Source organism: Salvelinus fontinalis, chromosome 24 (genome assembly GCF_029448725.1).
Source record: "Salvelinus fontinalis isolate EN_2023a chromosome 24, ASM2944872v1, whole genome shotgun sequence".
Lineage (NCBI taxonomy): Eukaryota > Metazoa > Chordata > Actinopteri > Salmoniformes > Salmonidae > Salvelinus > Salvelinus fontinalis.
The window spans coordinates 41,095,290-41,120,115 of record NC_074688.1 but is presented as its reverse complement, the minus strand read 5'-3'; the positions used below and the strand labels follow the sequence as shown (position 1 = coordinate 41,120,115).

At 45.5% G+C, this 24,826-nt stretch overlaps 1 protein-coding gene and 1 long non-coding RNA gene across 2 annotated transcripts in view; one reads left to right on the top strand and one right to left on the bottom strand.

Annotated features, from left to right (window-relative positions):
- The window catches only part of LOC129822442 (trichohyalin-like), a 216,881-nt gene that overhangs the window by 37,478 nt on the left and 154,577 nt on the right, over positions 1-24,826 (bottom strand). The gene's annotated exons all lie outside the window — the stretch shown is intronic.
- Positions 19,516-24,667, top strand: LOC129822443 (uncharacterized). The gene is made up of 3 exons (XR_008754486.1): positions 19,516-19,867; positions 19,966-20,093; positions 20,582-24,667. It is a non-coding gene; the product is annotated as an uncharacterized LOC129822443 (long non-coding RNA).

Here is a 24,826-nt window from a genome sequence, read left to right as displayed (position 1 = left end):
CCTTGTTGATAGTGCTGTTAAGAAGGGAGTGCAGCTCTTTATTATTGACAGACTTCTCCCCATTTTAGTTACTGTTGTATCAATATGTTTTGACCATGACAGTTTACAATCCAGGGTTACTCCAAGCAGTTTAGTCACCTCAACTTTCTCCATTTCCACATGATATATTACAAGATTTAGTTGAGTTTTAGAGTTAAGAAAATGATTTGTCCCAAATACAATGCTTTTAGTTTTAGAAATATTTAGGACTAACTTATTCGTTGTCACCCACTCTGAAACTAACTGCAGCTCTTTGTTAGGTGTTACAGTTATTTCAGTCGCTGTAGTAGCTGGCGTGTATAGTTTTGAGTCATCCACATACATAGACACTCTGGCTTTGCTCAAAGCCAGTGGCATGTCGTTAGTAAAGATTGAAAAAAGCAAGTGGTTTAGACAGCTGCCCTGGGGAATTCCTGATTCTACCTGCAAGGGGCCTAAACAGCTACCCTGGGGAACTCCTGATTCTACCTGGATTATTTTGGAGAGGCTTCCATGAAAGAACACCCTCTGTGTTCTGTTAGACAGGTAACTCTTAATCCACAATATCACAGGGGGTGTAAAGCCATAACAGATCATTTTTTTCAGCAGCAGACTATGATTGATAATGTCAAAAGCCACACTGAAGTCTAACAAAACAGCCCCCATAATCTTTTATCATCAAGTTCTCTCAGCCAAGTGCTGTGCTTGTTGAATGTCCTTCCCTATAAGCACGCTGAAAGTCTGTTGTCCATTTGCTTAGTGTAAAATAGCATTGTATCTGGTCCAACACAATGTTTTCCAAATGTTTACTAACGGTTGGTAACAGATTGGTCGGCTAGTGTAGCCAGTAAAGGGCTTTACTATTCTTAAGTAGCGGAGTGACTTTTGCTTCCCTCCAGGCCTGAGCGCACACACTCTCTAGTAGGATTAAATTGAAGATGTGGCAAATAGGAGTGGCAATATCATTAGCTATGATCCACAGTAATTTTCCATCCAAGTTGTCAGACCCCGGTAGCTTGTCATTGTTGATAGACAAAAATCATTGTTTTCACCTCTTCCACACTCACTTTACATAATTAAAAATTACAATTATTGTCTTTCACAATTTGGTCAGATATACTTGGATGTGTATTGTCAGCGTTTGTTACTGGCATGTCATGCCTAAGTTTGCTAATCTTACCAATGAAAAATATTAAAGTAGTTAGCAATATCAGTCGGTTTTGTAATGAATGAGCCTCTGATTCAATGAATGATGGACCTGAGTTTGCCTTATTCCCCAACATGTTATTGAAGGTGCTCCAAAGCTTTTTTACTATCATTCTTGATGTAATTTATCTTTGTTTAATAGGATTCTGAATACTTGAATATTCTTTACATCAACAACATAGGAATCACTACAAAACATCTTATATTAGGCCCAGCCTTTGGAACTTTGGTTTTCCTAGATGTCACGATCGTGTGGGGGATTGACGGACCAAAACGCAGCAGTTGGAAAATAAGCCATCTTCTTTTATTAACACCACGAAGATGAACACGACACAAAACTCTATACAAACTAACAAAACAACAAAACGACCGTGAAGCTACAAACGTTGTGCACATACATACAGGCTACAAACGTTCTACATAGACAATTACCCACAACCAATGAGAGCCTATGGCTACCCTAAATAAGGCTCCCAATCAGAGACAACCGAAATCAGCTGTCTCTAATTGGGAACTCATTCAGGTAACCATAGACTCTCCTAGACAACTAAACATACATAGACAATACTAGAAACATGTACTCCACACAAACCCATATACTATACACAACCCCTTTACCATAAACAACACCCAAAACCACCAAAACAAAAACATTCCCCATGTCACACCCTGACCTAACTAAAATAATAAAGAAAACCAAGAATACTAAGGCCATGGCGTGACATAACCCCCCCCTTGAGGCGCGAACTCCGGGCGCACCATACACAGTCTAGGGGAGGGTCTGGGTGGGCTTCCATCCACGGTGGCGGCTCCGGCTCTGGTCGCGGTCCCCACGTCACCACAGTACCTAAACACCTCCTAGGCTTCCTCCAAACGACCCCCCTCCACATTAACCCCATTGCATTAAAGGGCAGTTCCGGACTAAGGGACAGCTCCGAACTAAGGGCCAGTACCAGGGTAAGGGGCAGTACCAGGGTCAGGGGCAGTACCAGGGTAAGGGGCAGCACCAGGGTAAGGGGCAGCACCAGGGTAAGTGGCAGCACCAGGGTAAGGGGCAGTACCAGGGTAAGGGGCAGCTCCGGACTGAGGAATGGCAGCTCCGGACTGAGGAATGGCAGCTCCGGACTGAGGAATGGCAGCTCCGGACTGAGGGACTGCAGCTCCGGACTGAGGGACGGCCCATGGCTGGCTGACAGATCTGGCTGCTCATGGCTGGCTAACGGATCTGGCTGCTCATGGCTGGCTGACGGATCTGGCTGCTCATAGCTGGCTGACGGATCTGGCTGCTCATGGCTAGCTGACGGATCTGGCTGCTCATGGCTAGCTGACGGATCTGGCTGCTCATGGCTAGCTGACGGATCTGGCTGCTCATGGCTGGCTGACGGATCTGGCTGCTCATGGCTGGCTGACGGATCTGGCTGCTCATGGCTAGCTGACGGATCTGGCTGCTCATGGCTAGCTGACGGATCTGGCTGCTCATGGCTAGCTGACGGATCTGGCTGCTCATGGCTAACTGACGGATCTGGCTGCTCATGGCTAGCTGACGGATCTGGCTGCTCATGGCTAGCTGACGGATCTGGCTGCTCATGGCTAGCTGACGGATCTGGCTGCTCATGGCTGGCTGACGGATCTGGCTGCTCATGGCTGGCTGACGGATCTGGCTGCTCATGGCTGGCTGACGGATCTGGCTGCTCATGGCTGACTGACTGATCTGGCTGCTCCTGTCTGATTGGCGGCTCTGGCAGATCCTGTCTGGTTGGCGGCTCTGGCAGATCCTGTCTGACGGACGGCTCTGGCAGATCCTGTCTGGCTGGCGGCTCTAGCGGCTCCTGTCTGGCGGACGGCTCAGTGGGCTCATGGCAGACGGGCGGCTTTGCAGGCTCATGGCAGACGGGCGGCTTTGCAGGCTCATTGCAGACGGATGGCTCAGATGGCGCTGGGGAGACGGATGGCTCAGATGGCGCTGGGAAGACGGATGGCTCAGATGGCGCTTGGCAGACGGGCAGTTCAGTCATCGCTGTGCAGACGGCAGACTCCTGCCGGCTGAGGCGCACTGTAGGCCTGGTGCGTGGTGCCGGGACTGGTAGCACCGGGCTGGGGACACGCATCTCAGGGCTAGTGCGGGGAGAAGGAACAGGGCATACTGGACCCTGGAGACGCACATTAGGCCTAGTGCGTGGTGCCGGAACTGGTGGTACCGGGCTAGGGACACGCATCTCAAGGCTAGTGCGGGGAGCAACAACAGGGCACACTGGACTCGCAAGGCGTACTATAGGCCTTGTGCGTGGTACCGGTACTGGTGGTACCGGGCTGAGGACCCGCACATCAGGGCGAGTACGGGGAGAAGGAACAGTGCGTACAGGACTCTGGAGACACACAGAGGGCTTGGTGCGTGGTGTAGGCACTGGTAGTAATGTGCTGGAGACACGCACCACAGGGCTAGTACGTGGAGGAACAACAGGGCTCTGGAGACACCCAGGAAGCTTGATGCGTGGTGTAGGCACTGGTGGTAATGGGCTGGAAACACGCACCTCAAAGCTAGTGCGAGGAGCAGGAACAGTGCGTAAAGGGCTCTGGAGACGCACCTTAGACCTAGTGCTTGGTGCCGGAACTAGTGGTACAGGGCTGGGGACATGCATCTCAGGATGAGTGCAAAAAGTAGGAACAGGACACACCGGGTTGTGAAGGTGTACTGGAGACCTGGTGTGTATAGCCGGCATCAAATCTTCCGGAACTTTAACACGAGTTTCAGGCTGAGTACGAGGAACTGACACAGGTGGCATCGGACAGCTAATACGCTCCTCAGGGAGAATGCATTGCATACTCTGCCAAACCAACAGCTCTCTCTCTTCACTCTCCTCCAATTTCGTCAACAACTCTTCGAATGTCTCATAATCTCCCCTTCGTTCACTCTCCTCCAATCTGTCCAATAACTCCTCGACACACTCAGACTCACCCCTCAACTTCGCCGACTGCTCCAAGTGCCCCCCTCCAAAAATTTTTTTGTGCTGTCTCTTGGGCTTCCTCCCGTGTCTCCGTGCTGCCTCCATCTCTGCCTTGGGGCAGTGATATTCCCCTGGCTGTGACCAGGGTCCTCTCCCGTCTAGAATTTCCTCCCATCTCCAGAAATCCTGTGTAGGTAGGTCCTGTTGCCGCCTTCCATGCCGCTTGGTCCTATGGTGGGTAATTCTGTCACGATCGTGTGGCGGATTGACGGACCAAAATGCAGCAGTTGGAAAATAAGCCATCTTCTTTTATTTAACAACACGAAGATGAACACGACACAAAACTCTATACAAACTAACAAAACAACAAAACGACCGTGAAGCTACAAACGTTGTGCACATACATACAGGCTACAAACGTTCTACATAGACAATTACCCACAACCAATGAGAGCCTATGGCTACCCTAAATAAGGCTCCCAATCAGAGACAATCGAAATCAGCTGTCTCTAATTGGGAACTCATTCAGGTAACCATAGACTCTCCTAGACAACTAAACATACATAGACAATACTAGAAACATGTACTCCACACAAACCCATATACTATACACAACCCCTTTACCATAAACAACACCCAAAACCACCAAAACAAAAACATTCCCCATGTCACACCCTGACCTAACTAAAATAATAAAGAAAACAAAGAATACTAAGGCCAGGGCGTGACACTAGATCTGGCTACTATATTGTGATCACTACATCCGATGGTTCTGGATACTGCTTTCAAGCTAATTTCTGCAGCAGTAGTAAAGATGTGATCAATAAATGTTGATCATTTCATTCCTGTGCTGTTTGTAACTATCCTCTCTAATCTTTACAGGAATGTGGTTCTGATGATAAACAGCAACACCTCCACCACTGGGATTTCTGTATTTTCTGTAAATGTTATAACCATGTATTGCTACCACTGTATCATCAAAGGTATTATCTAAGTGAGTTTCAGAGATATGAATGTCATCTGTTACTAGCAAGTTATTAATTTCATGAACCTTGTTTCTTAAACTACACATGTTAACGTGGGCTATTGTTAACCTTTCTGGTGCAGGCGTTCCGCTAGTGACCCACCTCGACAACATCCGGTGAAATTGCAGAGCGCCAAATTCAAATGACAGAAATATAAATATTTGACATTCATGAAAATGCAAGTGTCATACATCAAAATAAATCTTAACTTCTTGTTAATATAGCCGCTGTGTCAGATTTCAAAAAGGCTTTACGGCGAAAGCACACCATGTGATTATCTGAGGACAGCTACCCGCATACAAAAGCATGAAAAACATTTTTCAACCAGGCAGGTGCGCCACGAAAGTCAGAAATAGCGATATAATAAATGCCTTACCTTTGAAGATCTTCTTCTGTTGGCACTCCAAAAGGTCCCAGCTACATCACAAATGGTCATTTTGTTCGATAAAGTCCTTCTTTATATCCCCAAAAACTCAGTTTAGCTGGCGAGCTTCATTCAATAATCCACCGGTCAAAATACTGTCCTCATCACCAACAAACCAAAAGGTATCGAAATTGTCAAAAAAAGTTACACCCGTTGAGCTGCAGTAATCACGTAGCCAGTTTCCTTCTAAAACGTTCAATGCCACGATTCAGAGTGGGCACAGGACCAGATATTATGGGTATTTTATTAGTGTCTAGCAGAGAGTCAACCAGCTCTTTGAAATCCAGTTTCAGCTGTTCAAAGCTGCCCTTCATAATGTCATTAAAACCCGCATGGACTACGATAGAATCGATTTCCATGTCCTGGCGTAGTACATTCGGGAGCAGCTTAGTAATGTCATTTACTCAAGCTCTGGGATAGGACATTGTTTTTGCACCTGGAACAGTCACATTTCATACCATGGAGCGGCCCAAAATCATGGCTGGCGAGAAAGACGAGAAAATCCGGCCACTCCCTCGCTTCCCAGAATGGCTGGGAGTGTAGGCTGCTTTGCGTTTGGCCACTGTCTTCGGCTTCCACGGCTTGTGACATGCGACCATCGTTGATTGCTCCTTTTGCTGTGCTCCTTTGACTCCGCTATCAGATGGCGAACGAACTCTGGCCAACACCGGCCAGTCGGATAACAACAAACGACAAGACGGCGATGCATCCAGCATGCGCGAACACTGGACGGCGTAGAGAAGGTAAACATTGCACTCTGCATTTTCCACAGCTTCTTACGTAGGCTGGTGACCTGCGTGATCAAGGAAGCCACCTCATGCCTGTAATCCTCGGCAAGCAAACAATTGTCGCATTGGAACTCTGAGGGATCCAGTTTGTCCCGAAACAAAGCGTAGTAGATCAAATCAAATCAAATTTGATTTGTCACATGCTCCGAATACAACAGATGTAGACCATACTGTGAAATGCTTACTTACAGGTCCTGAACCAACAATAGAGTTCAAGAAAGAGTTAAGAAAACTTCTACTAAATAAACAAAAGTAAAAATAGTAAAATAAAAATAAAAAGTAACAATAAAAATAACGAGGCTATATACAGGGAGTACCGGTACCGAGTCAATGTGTGGGGTTACAGGTTAGTTGAGTTATTTTGTACATGTACGCAGAGGTAAAGTGACTAGAGATAATAAACAGCGAGTAGCAGCAGTGTAAAAACAAAGGGGAGGGGGGGGGGTCGGTCAATGCAAATAGTCATGGTGGCCATTTGATTAATTGTTCAGCAATTTCATGGCTTGGGGGTAGAGGTCTTAAGGAGCCTTTTGGTCCAAGACTTGACGCTCCTGTACCGCTTGCCGTGTGGTAGCAGAGGGAACAGTCTATGACTTGGGTGATTGGAGTCTTTGACCATTTTTTGGGCCTTCCTCTTACACCGCCTAGTATGGGGGTTCTGGATGGCAGGAAGCTTGGCCCCAGTGATGTACTGGGCCGTACACATTACCCTCTGTAGCGCCTTACGGTCACATGCCGAGCAGTTGCCATACCAGGTGGTGATGCAACCGGTCAGGATGCTCTCGATGGTGCAACTGTATAACTTTTTGAGGATCTGGGGACCCATGCCAAATATTTTCAGTCTTCTGAGGGAGAAAAGATGTTGTCGTGGCCTCTTCACAACTGTCTTGGTGTGTTTGGACCATGATAGTTTGTTGTTGATGTGGACACCAAGGAACTTGAAACTCTCGACCCACTCCACTACAGCCCCAATGATGTTAATGGGGGCTTGTTCTTCCTACCTTTTCCTGTAGTCCATGATCAACTCCTTTGTCTTGCTCCTTTTGAGGGAGAAGTTGTTGACCTGGCAGTAGCCACACTGCCAGGTCTCTGACCTCCTCCCTATAGGCTGTCTCTGGTCGGTGATCAGGCCTACCACTGCTGTGTCGTCAGCAAACTTAACGATGGTGTTGGAGTCGTGTTTGGCCACGCAGTCGTGTGTGAACAGGGAGTACAGGAGGGGACTAAGCACGCACCCCTGAGGGGCCCCGGTGTGGAGGATCAGCGTGGCAGATGTGTTGTTGCTAACCTTACCACCTGGGGGCGGCCTGTAAGGATCCAGTTGCAGAGGGAGGTGTTAAGTCCCAGTGTCCTCAGCTTAGTGATGAGCTTTGTAGGCACTATGGTGTTGAACACTGAGTTGTAATCAATGAACAGCATTCTCAAATAGGTGTTCCTTTTGTCCAGGTGGGAAAGGGCAGATACAGCTCATACAGCGCTGGAACCGTTCATTTACTTCTCCAGACACAGAGGGCTCCGTTGGAAAACTCATCTGGGAATAACTTTGTTGGCTTCATGGCCAACGTTAGTAGCAAGAGTCCTGAAGCTTATTGGTTGAGCTCAAATTGCTCGCGGGCCCATGTGGGGGAAGATGTAAGGAAAATGGCACAGCACAACTTCAAGAAAAACAGTTGCTTTCAAACTAGAGATTAAGTGGCCAATTGAGGTAAAACAGTAATTCTACTCAAAGATTATGCATGTGTGAACGACACATTGACAAATTCAGCCCAAAGCGGGAGGTTTAAAACATACTTAGTGGCCAAAGTTCCGGAGCATGTCTTTAACTGCCCATCATATACATGTAGTACCTATAAACACACACTAACCAATTTTGATTAATGTGAAATTAATTGAAGGGCGTGTGTGTGTGTGAGAGAGAGAAAATGAGAGAGGGAATGAAAGAGACTGCACTGGGGTTACCAGTGTATCATGCTGCATGAAGTTATTTCATCCCCCATTCTCCTCCTCCTCTCTCATCTTTTTACTTCTTCTCTCTCCTTTCTTCTTTCCTCTCTTTCTTCCTCTCTTCTCTCCTTTCTTCCTTTCCTCTCTTCTCTCTCCTTTCTTCTCTCTCTCTTTCTCTCTCTCTCTCTTTCTCTCTCCGCAGACCACCTCAGGTCAGTAGCTTTCTCTCTCTCTCTCTCTCTCTCTCTCTCTCTCTCTCTCTCTCTCTCTCTCTCTCTCTCTCTCTCTCTCTCTCTCTCTCTCTCTCTGTCTCTCTCTCTCTCTCTCTCTCTCTCTCTCTCTCTCTCTCTCTCTCTCTGTCTCTCTCAATTCAATTCAATTCAATTCAAGGGGCTTTATTGGCATGGGAAACATGTGTTAACATTGCCAAAGCAAGTGAGGTAGATAATATACAAAAGTCAAATAAACAATAAAAAATGTCTGTCTCTCTCTCTCTGTCTCTCTCTCTCTACTCTCTCTCTCTCTCTCTCTACTCTCTCTCTACTCTCTCTCTCTCTCTCTCTCTGTCTCTCTCTCTCTCTCAATTTCAATTCAATTTTCCATTTAAGGGGCTTTATTGGCATGGGAAACATATGTTTACTTTGTCAAAGCAAGTGAAATAGATAATAGACAAAAGTGAAATAAACAATAAAAAATCTACAGTAAACATTACACTCACAAAGGTTCCAAAATAAATAAATAAATCATAAATATGGGTTGTATGTACAATAGTGTTTGTTCTTCACTGGTTGCCCTTTCCTTGTGGCAACTGGTCACAAATATTGCTGCTGTGATGGCACACTGTGGTATTTCACTCAATAGATATGGGAGTTTATCAAAATTGGGTTGGTTTTCAAAACCTTTGTGATCTGTGTAATCTGAGGGAAATATGTGTCTCTAATATGGTCCTACAGTTGGTAGGAGGTTAGGAAGTGCAGCTCAGTTTCCACCTCATTTGTGGGCTGTGTACACATAGCATGTCTTCTCTTGAGAGCCAGGTCTGCCTACGGCGGCGTCTGTTTGTTGACCACACACTTGTTGTTTGTGTACATGGATTTTATAATGTTGTATGTTTTTCCCCCAACACCACCTCACACCAATTTGTATAGCAGGCCCTCATGCCAAATTGTGTCAAAAGCTTTTTTTTTTTAAATCAACAAAGCATGAGAAGACTTTGCCTTTGTTTTGATTTGTTTGTTTGTCAATTAGGGTGTGCAGGGTGAATACGTGGTCTGTCATACGGTAATTTGGTAAAAAACATTTGCTCAGTACATTGTTTTCACTGAGGAAATGTACGAGTCTGCTGTTAATGATAATGCAGAGGATTTTCCCAAGATTGCTGTTGACACATATCCCACGGTAGATATTGGGGTCAAATTTGTCTCCACTTTTGTGAATTGGGGTGATCAGTCCTTGTTTCCAAATATTGGGGAATATGCCAGAGCTGAGGATGATGTTAAAGAGTTTAAGTGTAGCCAATTGGAATTCGTAGTCTGTATATTTCATTTAGGATAGCATCAACACCACAGGCCTTTCTGGGTTGGAGGGTTTGAATTTTGTCCTGGAATAATCCAGTGGGTTCTGGTAGTCTATAATAGTTAATTCTAAGATTTGTATTTCATCATGTATGTTTTTGCTGTTTGTTATTTGTTATAGGGCCAAAAAGATTGGAGAAGTTTTATAGATAGATCTCCGTTTGTCATGACTTCCAACGAAGGTGGCTCCCCTGCCTGTTCGGGCAGCGCTCGGCGGTCGTCGTTGGCGGTCTACTAGCCGCCACCGATCCCTTTTTCCTTTTCATTTCGTTTTGTCTTATTGGTTGCACCTGTTCCCTGTTTCGTTTCTTGATTTATGTCTCTTTAAGCCTGTTAGGTCCGCCTAAATTTGTGCGGGATTGTTACTCTGTTGGTTGTGGATGTGTTTTCGTGTTTGTTTTCGCCGGACTGTTTGGTCCTGTGTTTGGGCTGGTCTGTTTTATGCGCCCTGTATTTTGGCGTGACCGTTTTGTGCCGGAGAATAAATTACGATTTACTGAACCCTCTGCTCTCTGCGCCTGACTCCGACCAACCACTCCTAGTAAACTCTGACACCGTTTTGGATTGATAACTCTTCGTGTTGTTGTTTGTTTAGAGTTTTGCAATTTTCCCAGAAGGGGTTCGATTCTATGGATTCTTCAACTACATTGAGCTGATTTCTGACGTGCTGTTCCTTCTTTTCCGTAGGTTATTTCTGTATTGTTTTAGTAATTCACCATAGTGAAGGCAAAGACTCAGGTTTTCTGGGTCTCTATGTTTTTGGTTGGACAGGTTTCTCAATTTCTTTCTTATGTTTTTGAATTCTTCATCAAACCATTTGTCATTGTTTTACATTTTCTTAGGGTGTCTGCTTGACATTTTTTGATTTGATAGGGAAGCTGACAGGTGAAATATACTGTTTAAGTTTTCTACTGCCAAGTTTACACCTTCACTATTACAGTGGAATGTTTTGTTCAGGAAATTGTCTAAAATGGATTGAATTTGTTGTTGCCTAATTGTTTTTTGGTAGATTTCCACAGTACTTTCCTTCCATCTATAGCATTTCTTAATATTATTCAGTTCCTTTGGCTTTGATGCCTCATGATTGAGTATTGCTCTGTTCAAGTATAGTGTGATTTTGCTGTGAACTGATAGGGGTGTCAGTGGGCTGACTGTGAACGCTCTAAGAAACTCTGGGTAGAGGTCAATGATAAAGTAGTCTACAGTACTATTGCCAAGAGATGAGCTATAGGTGTACCTACCAAAGGAGTTCCCTTGAAGCCTACCATTGACTATGTACATACCCAGCGTGCGACAGAGCTGCAGGAGTTGTGATCCATTTTTGTTGATTATGTTGTCGTAGTTGTGTCTAGGGGGGCATATGGGGGAGGGAAGCTGTCACCTCCAGGAAGGTGTTTATCCTCCTGTGTGCTGAGGGTGTCAGGTTCTTGTCCAGTTCTGGCATGTCGTCGCCACAGACTAGTACATGTCCCTGGGCCTGGAAATTGTTGATCTCCCCCTCTAGGATGGAGAAGCTGTCATCGTTAAAGTATGTTTTTTTAAAACCTCTGTGTGATATCTAAGTGTGTGTGTGTGAAAACCGTTTGTGTTGAAATATTTAAATTATTTATATTTCCCAAGAGTAGCCAAGGTCTAATTTGATGACAGCACTCAAAAGCAGCGCTATAAAAATGTCCACACTTACACCCCCAATCACTCACTCACTCACTCACTCACTCACTCACTCACTCACTCACTCACTCAGTCACTCAGTCACTCAGTCACTCAGTCACTCAGTCATTCAATCATTCACTCACTCACTCACTCACTCACTCACTGTTGGCTGTTGACGACTTTTTGTAAATTTTTTGGAGGCAAGCCGAAGTTCGTAGACGAAGTCTACGGTGATTGGTCAACAGTAGGGATTCTACAATAGTCTTAGTTTTCATTCAACGAGAGGCGACTCGTTTTCATGCAGATGTTTCATTCAATACTGCACCAAACATCTTAGTTAGATGTCAAACTGCGCAACTAACATCTCCTCGACAATAAAGTGATTTCTTGAGTTATTTTAGATTAATTCTGACTATTTTGAGGAAGTGTATACTGCTACGGCATCTCAAAATGGACAAACAGTACAACATCTTATTTTATCTCGTATTTCAAGAGAAGGTATTTTAAGGGAGCCGGCTAGGCACCAGCCGAACTGAAGCATGCTGATGTATGACAAGGGGCGGACTGGCCATCTGGCATTTCAAGCATTGGCCAGATGGGCTGTTCCATTTTTAGCCCAGTGGGCCTGTCTCACTTGAGTATTTTGCGCCATTGATCATCAACTGGGCCGATGTGGGGGCTTGGAGGAACAAAATGATCCGGTGTGGGGGCCTCAAGGAAAAAGATGGGCTGGTGGTTTAGAAATACAAGGGTCGATTTCTGGTCCCAGTCAGTCCCTGCTACTGACACTACTCTCACATCATCTAATCATCTTATTATCAAATGATCTAATTACTGAGCACCCGGCTTACTGCTTCTGGAGCAGAATGGGGTCATGATGCACAGAAATGTTCACAGTACAGTGTGTTGATCTTTCTGAAGAGTCAACAGCTTCTCTGTAGTTTACTGGTCATCTGTAGTTTACTGGTCACGTGTAGTTTACTGGTCACCTGTAGTTTACTGGTCATCTGTAGTTTACTGGTCATCTGTAGTTTACTGGTCATCTGTAGTTTACTGGTCACGTGTAGTTTACTGGTCATCTGTAGTTTACTGGTCATCTGTAGTTTACTGGTCATCTGTAGTTTACTGGTCACCTGTAGTTTACTGGTCACCTGTAGTTTACTGGTCACCTGTAGTTTACTGGTCATCTGTAGTTTACTGGTCACCTGTAGTTTACTGGTCACCTGTAGTTTACTGGTCACCTGTAGTTTACAGGTCATCTGTAGTTTACTGGTCACCTGTAGTTTACTGGTCATCTGTAGTTTACTGGTCATCTGTAGTTTACTGGTCATCTGTAGTTTACTGGTTATCTGTAGTTTACTGGTCATCTGTAGTTTACTGGTCACCTGTAGTTTCTGGACACAGTGTTCTGCTACTGCTGTCTCCTCCTGCTGTTGCCCAGGGTAACACACTGTTACACTGATCCCCTTACGGAGCTGTGAGTTCCATAGCAGGGCTTTGGGTGTGAACAGCTGCTGGGAATGTAAGATTGTGTGTGTGTGTGTGTGTGTGTGCAGCGATGGGGGGGGGGGGTGGGAAAGACCCCTTCCCAATTGTAATCCCGACCTTTGGAAAACAACAAAAACCTGAAACGATAATAGGAATAGCCTAATCGGACCCAGTGACCAAATAGACTCCCGGGACATTGGAGCATGTCTGTCTGTGTGTGTGTGTGTGTGTGTGTGTGTGTGTGTGTGTGTGTGTGTGTGTGTGTGTGTGTGTGTGTGTGTGTGTGTGTGTGTGTGTGTGTGTGTGTGTGTGTGTGTGTGTGTGTGTGTGTGTGTGTGTGTGTGTGTGTGTGTGTGTGTGTGTCAGAGCGTGCAAACTCACCTCTCAGTCGGGGTGGAGACAGGCATCTGGGAGTAAATCTGGGAGCACTTTCTCTCTCACGCCAGCCAGCTTTACTAGACAGACATATGCATGTGTATGTGTGTGTGTGTGTGTGTGTGTGTGAACGTCTGCTGTGCCAACCCCTCTCCATGTGTCTCGATCATGTACAATGCTTTCCATCCTAACTTGAGAAACACACCCATCAATTGGAGAAGTTGCTCATCATTCTCACGTTGCTTGGTAACAGTTAAATATATCTGTGTGTGTGTGTGTGTGTGTGTGTGTGTGTGAATGTCTGCTGTGCCAACCCCTCTCCATGTGTCTCGATCATGTACAATGCTTTCCATCCTAACTTGAGAAACACACCCATCAATTGGAGAAGTTGCTCTCCATCAGTCTCTACACATCGTGAACTATAGAAGTAGTATCTCCACACTGCAGCTACAGAGATAAACACCAGAGCTCCTTCCCAATTCATTGATCAACCCTTATATTGACCATCCATCAGACAGGTCATTCACATTCACTATGACAAAGGAACCACATGTTTGACCTCTCTTAACTTCTAAATGATTTACAGTTTTTGTTCTCTGTTCTGTAAAAGTGGCAGCCAGATGCATGGTGTGTCCTGTATAGTGTGCAAAGAGCCATACAGCGTGAGAAGTAACCACCGTGTTCTTTCTCTCTCCCTCTCTCCCTCGCTCGTTCCCTCCCTACCACCTCGCTCCTTCACTCTCTCGCTCCCTCCCTCCCTACCCCAGAAGAGGGGAAAACATCAACAGCCCCATTGTGTGCCGGCTGGATTGGTGGGGTGAAAGAAGCCATTTGTTCTAATTATTCATACATTACTCAACACACACTGCACATACACACACACACACACGCAGGGTGGGGGTAGGCAGGGGGTCATTAGAGGGTGCAGAAGGAGAGGGTTTGGGGGTGTGTTGTACAGTTGTACAGTTGTACAGTGCGGGGTGAGGGCTGGGAGGGTGGAAGAGGAAGCAGAGATTAGTTTTTTCGGGAACAAGGGCACAAAATGTCCTCTCGCAGGTCAGCGAGCGTCAGCGATGGTGGTGGCCAAACTGTTCCCTTTTATGAATGGAAAAACAAAGCTGTCTTGGAACGTATGTGTGAGCAGGCTGGTCACTAGAAATAGATTACCATTTTGGACGTTTGAAAAGGCCCTGAGAACTTCGATATAGAATTATTGTCCAGCACTCATGAGGCTTGGAGCTGGAGCCACTGTTTAAGCAAGCCATGAGAATACTACACAGTACAATCACCATGTAACGGCGGTCCTCTCTCTCTTCATAAGAAGAGGAGGTGTATTGAGGGAGCCAAGGCACAGCAGGTTGTGAATACATAATGGATTTAATGACAAGACGAAAAACGAACACGAACTACACTTGAAATGATACAAAATAACAAACGACGTAGACTGACCTAAACATGAGAACTTACATAGACACGAAGAACGCACGAATAGGAAACAGACTACATAAACCGAACAAACCGTATACAGTTCCGTATGGTGCAAACATAACACAAACACGGAAGACAATCACCCACAACGAACACTGTGACAACGCCTACCTAAATATGACTCTTAATTAGAGGAACGCCAAACACCTGCCTCTAATTAAGAGCCATACCAGGCAACCCAAAACCAACACAGAAACAGAAAACATAGAATGCCCACCCAACCTCACGTCCTGACCAACTAACACACAAAACAACTAACATAAATAGGTCAGGAACGTGACATTACCCCCCCCATAAGGTGCGAACTCCGGACGCACCAGCACAAAGTCTAGGGGAGGGTCTGGGTGGGCATCTAACCACGGTGGTGGCTCAGGCTCCGGGCGAGGTCCCCACCCCACCATAATCCATCCTAGCTTCCTCCCTCTAATAATGTCCACCCTCTTTTTACCCCCACAAAATCCTCTTAATAACATCACTAATAAGGACAGCACCGGGACAGAGAGATAGATCAAGACAGAGGGATAGATAAGAATATAAAGGTAGATCAAGATAGAGAGGGAGATAATGATAGAGGGGCAACTCCGGACTGAAAGGCAGCTCCGGACAGAGAGACAGCTCTGGACTGATGGGCAGTTCTGGGTATCTAGCCGTTTCAGGCTGAAGGGCAGCTCATGGCTGACTGACGAATCTGGACGCTCATGGCAGGCTGACGGCTCTCGACGCTCATGGCAGGCTGACGGCTCTCGACGCTCATGGCAGGCTGACGGCTCTCGACGCTCATGGCAGGCTGACGGCTCTCGACGCTCATGGCAGGCTGACGGCTCTGGCTGCTCATGGCTCTCTGACGGCTCTGGCTGCTCATGGCTCTCTGACGGCTCTGGCTGCTCATGGCTCTCTGACGGCTCTGGCTGCTCATGGCTCTCTGACGGCTCTGGCAGATCCTGTCTGGTTGGCGGCTCTGGCAGATCCTGTCTGGTTGGCGGCTCTGGCAGATCCTGTCTGGTTGGCGGCTCTGGCAGATCCTGTCTGGTTGGCGGCTCTGGCAGATCCTGTCTGGCTGACGGCTCTAGCGGCTCCTGTCTGGCTGACGGCTCTAGCGGCTCCTGTCTGGCTGACGGCTCTAGCGGCTCCTGTCTGGCGGATGGCTCTGTAGGCTCATGGCAGACGGGCGGCTTTGCAGGCTCATGGCAGACGGGCGGCTTTGCAGGCTCCTGGCAGACGGATGGCTCAGACGGCGCTGGGGAGACGGATGGCTCAGATGGCGCTGGGGAGACGGATGGCTCAGATGGCGCTGGGGAGACGGATGGCTCAGATGGCGCTGGGGAGACGGATGGCTCTGGCCGGATACGGCGCACTGTAGACCTGGTGCGTGGTGCCGGAACTGGAGGCACCGGGCTAAGGATAAGCACCTTCCTACTAGTGCGGGGAGCAGGGACAGGGCACACTGCATTCTCAAAGCCCACTCTATACCTGATGCGAGGTACCGGCACTGGTGACACCGGGCTGAGGACAAGCACATCAGGATTAGTAGGGGGAGAAGATACAGTGTGTTCAGGGCTCTGGAGACGCACAGGTGGCTTAGTGCGTGGTGCCGGAACTGGAGGCACCGGGCTAGATACACGCACTACAGGGAGAGTGCGTGGAGGAGGAACAGGGCTCAGGATACGCACTGGTAGCCTAGTGCGTAGTGTAGACACTGTAGGTACTAGGCTGGGGCGGGGAGGTGGCGCCGGAAATACCGGACCGTGGAGGCGTACTGGCACTCTTGAGCATTGAGCCTGCCCAACCTTACCTGGTTGAATACTCCCGGTTGCCCGACCAGTGCGGGGAGGTGGAATAACCCGCACCGGGCTATGTAGGCGAACCGGAGAAACCATGCGTAAGGCAGGTGCCATGTATGCCGGCCCGAGGAGACGCACTGGAGACCAGACGCGTTGAGCCGGCCTCATGACACCTGGCTCAATACCCAATCTAGCCCTACCAGTGCGGGGAGGTGGAATAACCCGCACTGGGCTATGCACTCGTACAGGAGACACCGTGCGCTCTACTGCGTAACACGGCGCCTGCCCGTACTCCCGCTCTCCACGGTAAGCCTGGGAAGTGGGCGCAGGTCTCCTACCTGCCCTTGGCCCACTACCTCCTAGCCCCCTCCCCAAGAAATTTTTGGGAGTTACTTACGGGCTTTTTGGGCTTCCGTGCCAGACGCGTTCCCTCATAGCTCCGGTTCCTCTCTCCGGTAGCCTCTGCTCTCCTCAGTGCCTCCAGCTGTTCCCATGGGAGGCGATCCCTACCAGCCAGGATCTCCTCCCAAGTGTAGCAACCCTTTCCGTCCAATATATCGTCCCATGTCCATTGCTCCTTCTTCTCCTGTCCTTTACTCCGTTGACTCCGCTGCTTGGCTCTGGTTTGGTGGGTGATTCTGTAACGGCGGTCCTCTCTCTCTTCATAAGAAGAGGAGGTGTATTGAGGGAGCCAAGGCGCAGCAGGTTGTGAATACATAATGGATTTAATGACAAGACGAAAAACGAACACGAACTACACTTGAAATGATACAAAATAACAAACGACGTAGACTGACCTAAACATGAGAACTTACATAGACACGAAGAACGCACGAATAGGAAACAGACTACATAAACCGAACAAACCGTATACAGTTCCGTATGGTGCAAACATAACACAAACACGGAAGACAATCACCCACAACGAACACTGTGACAACGCCTACCTAAATATGACTCTTAATTAGAGGAACGCCAAACACCTGCCTCTAATTAAGAGCCATACCAGGCAACCCAAAACCAACACAGAAACAGAAAACATAGAATGCCCACCCAACCTCACGTCCTGACCAACTAACACACAAAACAACTAACATAAATAGGTCAGGAACGTGACACACCAGTGTTAAATTCACTGTGTCAAAACTCCCATAGAGTTGATCTAGCAACTGGCAGTGCCAAATGACCCCTAGCGTCAGTGCTGATAACTGGTGTTAATTGCTAAGGTGTACAATTTTACTCTATTAGTGTAGACTATTACTTAGTTAGTGTAAACATCATCACAACACTGCCCATAAATTCAGTTTCTGCGTTCAATTTCCTCTTTGCTCGACGCCATTGTTGGATCAACAAAATCCTAATTTGTTCCACGCAAATGTGAGTTTTAAACAATTATTTCACTGATATTATTGAGCTGTTTTGATACATGGTTGTCAGACTGCAGTGTAACATAAAAAGTCTAACAGTTTTGATTGTGTGTGTGTGTGCAGCTAATGTTACTTGCGTTTCGCTTTTTGAAAGTCTTTGCTAGATAGTTAGCATGCCAGCTAACTAGCTGGCCCCTGTCCTGTGCAGTTAGTCTGCTCCACGTGGTGGATCCAAGGGCCCGTGTCTCATTTCAGCACCAAGCTTTTTTCGCCTCATGCTAGTTAGTTCTCTTTATTTTGTCTGCTTACTATATATTGATGACCAATTCTGATTAAGGTGAGTTGTTAATTTAGCCAACTTATAACTCTGCATTTTTGTCTTGTGGTTGATGCTTATAGATAAATATTGTGGCCATTGCATCGGCAGCTAGCTAGTCTAGCTAACTGCGTTTCCCACTTGCTTTATCACCAGCTGATTTTGGCGGTCTTGTAAGACTGCTCCTAGAACATGACCAACAAATAGTGACTAGTTTGGGACCCGCTTCAAGTAATATCAGACAAGTTGCGGTCATGATCCAATATTTTCATAATAGACTTTGAAATTAGCATTGCTAAGTAAAGGAAGTATTGGTGAAAATGTTTGTAGTCATCCTTATATAACGTGTCATGATTGAAATACAAATGTAATGCTTTTTCATCCATGTTGGCCTTATTTCGTACCATTAACTGCTTTCAGACCTAGTCATGCTGATCAGGGTGAAATTCAATGGTGATGAAAAATATGCCAAGATCATTGACCTGACACTTGAAAACCTTTTGATTGGAGGTAAATGTTTAATTTGTGAAAAATAAATGTATTGTTTTCATACCAGTCAGTCTGATTACTCTTACCATTACGATTGCAATTCTAATTGTAGGTTGTTGTTTAAATATTTGTCACAGCTTTCCTGAAATTTGAGATCCCACTTACTAGTTTATCAGAGGCGAAGCTGTATGATGGGTCTGGAACTGAAGTTTATGGGGATGTGTTTGAGGAGGTGGTGACACGGCCAGATCTTGGTGTTTTGTGGTGACACGGACAGATCTTGGTGTTTTGTGGTGACGCGGACAGATCTTGGTGTTGTGTGGTGACACGGACAGATCTTGGTGTTTTGTGGTGACACGGACAGATCTTGGTGTTTTGTGGTGACACAGACAGATCTTGGTGTTTCGTGGTGACACGGCCAGATCTTGGTGTTTCGTGGTGACACGGACAGATCTTGGTGTTTTGTGGTGACACGGACAGATCTTGGTGTTTTGTGGTGACACGGACAGATCTTGGTGTTTTGTGGTGACACGGACAGATCTTGGTGTTTTGTGGTGACACGGCCAGATCTTGGTGTTTTGTGGTGACACGGCCAGATCTTGGTGTTTTCAAGCTTTGTTAAACTGCATTTAAAAAAAACTGTTTTAAGTTGTATAAATTGTGTTTATTAATCTCTAGATGCCAATTTAGGTTGGTCAGTAATAGTAGTTCAATTAACGTGTATCCTGGTGATTTACTCAAACTCTGTTTGGAGGTGTGAAGTGAAATGTTTTTGTCCTATTTGTTTCAGATTGAACAGGATTTTATGTTGCTATTTGGAGAGGGAACATCAGACAAGTTTTTGGAGAGGTGGCCAACTACATTCAAGCAAAAGATCGTCATGCTAAGCAAGACCCTAAGCAAGACCACTCAGAGAGCTGAACTTCAGGAGCTGATCCAGATGGCAGAATCTGCAGTTGATGAGGGAGCTGACACGAATACCGACAGTTAGATGATCCTAATTTATCATTTATATTTCAAATAACTCTGAAATGTTAATGTCACTGTTGGAATTGACCATTTTAATCAGGATCTCTTTGTTTAGGATGGGACGGTGGCCTTTCCTTCATCCTTCTCCTGCTCCATTTCATTCCTCCTTCATCACAAGGCCACAAAAGACCAGGCCAGATGTCTGCATGCCAAGCTGAACAGCATCTTGTGATATTCCAAAAGGTTTGTATTGACATTCTTATTCTTAGATAGTGCAGCTGTAACGGCTGTCTATCTCTTCCTCCTCATCTGACGAGGAGAGGCGGGAAGGATCGGAGGACCAATACGCAGAGTGGTAAGTGTCCATGTTTTAATAATATAAACTGAACACGACAACAAATACAAAATAACAAAAGTGAAACTAACCGAAACAGTCCCGTGTGGCACAAACACTGACACGGAAGACAAACACCCACAAACAAACAGTGAAAACAGGCAACCTAAATATGGTTCCCAATCAGAGACAATGCAAAACACCTGTCTCTGATTGAGAACCATATCAGGCCAAATGAACAAACCTAAACATAGAAACAAATAACATAGACTGCCCACCCCATCTCACGCCCTGACCATACTAAATAAAGACAAAACAAAGGAAAATAACAGTCAGAACGTGACAGCAGCAGCCATTATGATGAACTAATGATGGTGTTTGTTTTTGTCATCTTCAGGCAGGAACCAGTATTCAGGAGCACCTTGATGCGATTGACCGGAGCCGCCAACCATATGTTCTTGCAGTCGGGACCAGGAAGAGCAGCATCCATGTTTACGTCATCATCCTGGACAAGCGAGCCTTACTTCATCATCCTGGACAAGCGAGCCTTACTTCATCATCCTGGACAAGCGAGCCTTACTTCATCATCCTGGACAAGCGAGCCTTACTTCATCATCCTGGACAAGCGAGCCTTACTTCATCATCCTGGACAAGCGAGCCTTACTTCATCATCCTGGACAAGCGAGCCTTACTTCATCATCCTGGACAAGCGAGCCTTACTTCATCATCCTGAACAAGCGAGCCTTACTTCATCATCCTGGACAAGCGAGCCTTACTTCATCATCCTGAACAAGCGAGCCTTACTTCATCATCCTGGACACGCGAGCCTTGCTTCATCATCCTGGACAAGCGAGCCTTACTTCATCATCCTGGACCAAGCGAGCCTTACTTCATCATCCTGGACCAAGCGAGCCTTACTTCATCATCCTGGACAAGCGAGCCTTACTTCATCATCCTGGACCAAGCGAGCCTTACTTCATCATCCTGGACCAAGCGAGCCTTAGCGTGCAAGTCAACGAGCGCTCGTGGTGCCTTCGATGAGCTTTTCAAGACTCACTTTGTTTTTGGTATTGCTTACAATACAATGCTGTGCAACATGTACACCTTCATACAGACAACTGTGTACAACATAGACATTGGGAAGGTTAAGGAGACTCCAAGGGTTGTTGAGCTCAGAGCTAGACTCCTGCACTGATGCTGATATAAGTTATGATGATATGTTTTGTTTGCCATGCTAGTCATGGAAGTACCAACTTGCTCGTAAGGCATCTCAAGTTGATGCATGGAATGTACCCTGGTAGAACTCCTGGAATGTGGTCAAGCAGATTGTTGTTGTGTATTTAGTACATTTTCAGGCAGCATTTGAACAGGGCACATTCCGGAGACTGTCCAAATTCTGTTAAATGCTAACTTGAATGCTAACACAGCCGTTGATAATCAGCCAAATAATGCTGATTTTCCTTCTAGTTCTAGTTGTAACCATGTTGTACCAGTGTCTAACAAGAACACACTTGATATGTGTGCGTCTGCTATTGCACATGTAACAGTATAGCTTTATGGCGTCCCCTCACCCCGACTCGGGCGCGAACCAGGGACCCTCTGCACACATCAACAACGGTCGCCCACGAAGCATCGTTACCCATCGCTCCACAAAGGCCGCGGCCCTTGCAGAGCAAGGGGAACCACCACTTCTAGGTTTCAGAGCAAGTGACGTAACCAACTGAAAGGCTGCTAGCGCGCACCACCGCTAACTAGCTAGCCATTTCACATCCGTTACACACAACTGCAGGCTGCAAGTGTATGTCAGACGACTGTAAATAGTTTTGTATCTTCCATGGAAGAAGCAGTTCAAGAGATACAGGGTCAAGCTGAAGCGACCGCTCTTACATGTATATCTTCAAAATACACAGAAACGGTCAGAAAAATCCAACATTCTTTTCAGGATATCGAAAATCCTTTCACATCGTTCAAATCCTTTTCACATCAAAACGAAGTGCTTATTTCATAAAAAAATGGGGAACCGTTCAACCAGTTGAGAAAATCCTTGGTGTTAGATTTGACAATAGAAGACTACTGGAACCTATGATCAAATAGTCATAGCTGATCCATTTTCATACGTTCCAATTCTCCAGACATTTTGAAGAACCCAAACACAAGTCACATGTTTAACTCGGGGCATCGTTTTAAAGATGGAGTTTACTTTGATTTGGAAGATGGACTATACATGAAGAGACATCCTTTTGCATTGCAAATTCAACTCTTTTATGATGACTTTGAGACTGTTAATTCATTGGGATCAAAAAAGGCTATTCACAAGTTGGGAGGTGTATACTTCACTTTGAGATTTTACCCCAACGTTTAATTCAATTTTGGTAAATAATAACTTATGTGCACTTTTCCATACCCAGGACCTTAACTTATGGATTTGATTCCATTCTTGAGCCAATAGTAAGTGATTTGAAAGTGCTTGAGACTGAGGGTAGTGAAGTTCCCTTCTTCAGTGGTCGTATACATGGCAGCATTGTCCAAGTCACTGGAGATAATCTTGCTATACATTGCCTGTTTGGTTTTGTGGAATCATTTAGTGGTTTTTATTGTTGCCATTTTTGCCTCACTGAGAAAGTGGATTTTCAAACTGTGTTCTCTGAGGATGACCCAAGAGCGACTTTACGAACAAACACATGCAATCAGACCATTGTTAAACTATTTAGTCAAACCCAACACCACCTCATGTGTACGGTGTGAAGCATGCTTGCTTATTGAACTCTCTGCAGTACTTCAATAGTACAGACCATTTGTCTGTTGATATAATGCATGACGTTTTAGAAGGAGTTGCACAATTTCAGGTAACTTGTGTTACAGTATATAGAAGGGAACTTTGTGACTCCTAAAGATGTGTAGAGTTCATGTCACTATAGCTACACAGAGAGGAGGAATCGTCCAGCTGTACTCAAAATGGATGATGGGACCAATGATTTGGGACTAAATGTTACTCAGCCTTGGTGTCTTCGTAATTTGCCATTGATATTTGGTGATCTGTAACAGAAAGATGATAAATACTGGCAGCTTCTTCTGTTACCACTATAAATTGTAAATATTGTGTTTTCTCCTATACTGAAACACTTAATTGCTGAACATCCTAGGCTTTTCAAGTATTTGTCTCCTGATAGAAATCTGTTACCGAAACCCCACTTCATGATACAGTATCCTCGTTGTATAAGGAATATTGGGCCCATTCTTCACTCGTGGTGTATGCGCTACGAGGCAAAACATCATTTATTCAAAAAAGCAACCGAAGAGTTTTTAGAATGTCACTATGACCTTAGTCAAGAAACACAAAAAAAATGACATGGCATATAATTGGGAAACGTTCAGCCAGGATAGACTAGCTATAGGTCCAGGAAAGATGTCAAGGCTCAATGAGCTGACAGAAAGCCATGAGATTGCTGCCAAGTTGAATGTCTCCGTGCACACAAACATTTTGTCAGTTAAATGGCTAAAGCACCACGGTATAGAAATATCGTCTTGATTTGGTCATATATGGTGAAGTAGTCATTAAAATGGCAGTATTTTACAAAATGAAGGCTTATTGTTCTGAAAGAGGAAAATGTTTTTTGGGGGTCGGGTCAGCTCTTGAAACCTTATGTTTTGATGATCATTTGCATGCATTTAAAGTTGTTTTGAAGAAAAGTCCCCCATACAAAGTATTTCATGTAAATGACATCATGTACCACAAACGTTTTGATTTGCTCATGTCATCTGGAGCAAGGGATTTTTTGGACTACATTGTCCCCTACTCTTACTTGATAACAGTTTAAGCCAGGGCTGAGACTTATGGTTAGGTTGTGAGAAACACATTTGAATGCTGAAACAGCTTTGCTTGAGTTTATTGTGAAATTCCAAGTGCTTTTACAAAATATAATTCCTATTTACATGGGGGAAGAGTAAATAAATGAACACTGAATAGAGTAAACACATTTTACTCTAATAGCAGTCACCCTAGATCAACACTAGTGAGTGTCACTATAACACTCAACGTGTTGATTACCTCTTAGTGTTACATTTTATCAACACCGGCCAGTGTGGTGCAGTGTTAACTTTTTGCACTCCTCAGTGTTAAATCAACACTAGAAATGTAACACTTGGATCAGTGTACTTTTTACTCTGTATAGAGTGGGACCATATGTACTCGCTGACAGTGATAAATGTAACACTTAAAAGTGTTGATTTAACACTTTAAAATTTACTGTGTATGAATACTGATGACACCTAGCGCATTACTTTTAATCATTTTGTTTTAAACCTTCCCCAAACCATAACCTTTCAGTCCGTAACCACGCAGAATAAATGCGTAAAAAATAGACGTTCATCCATAATACATCGAATTTCGAAGGAAAACTATGAGATCTTGTTGGTGTGGGAGTGACTGTTTGTCTGCTGCTGTGTGCTCAGACATTGCATGCCGTGTGTGTGTGTGTGTGTGTGTGTGTGCGTGTCTGTGTGTGTGTGTGCGTGCGTGCGTGCGTGTTTGTGGTAAGGACACCGGGTGAGTACAGTCAGGGTTCCTCTTTTTCCTCTCTGGGGTAGTAAGCACACGCACACACAAACACACAAGCTACAGCTCAGTTCATCTGAGGTCACA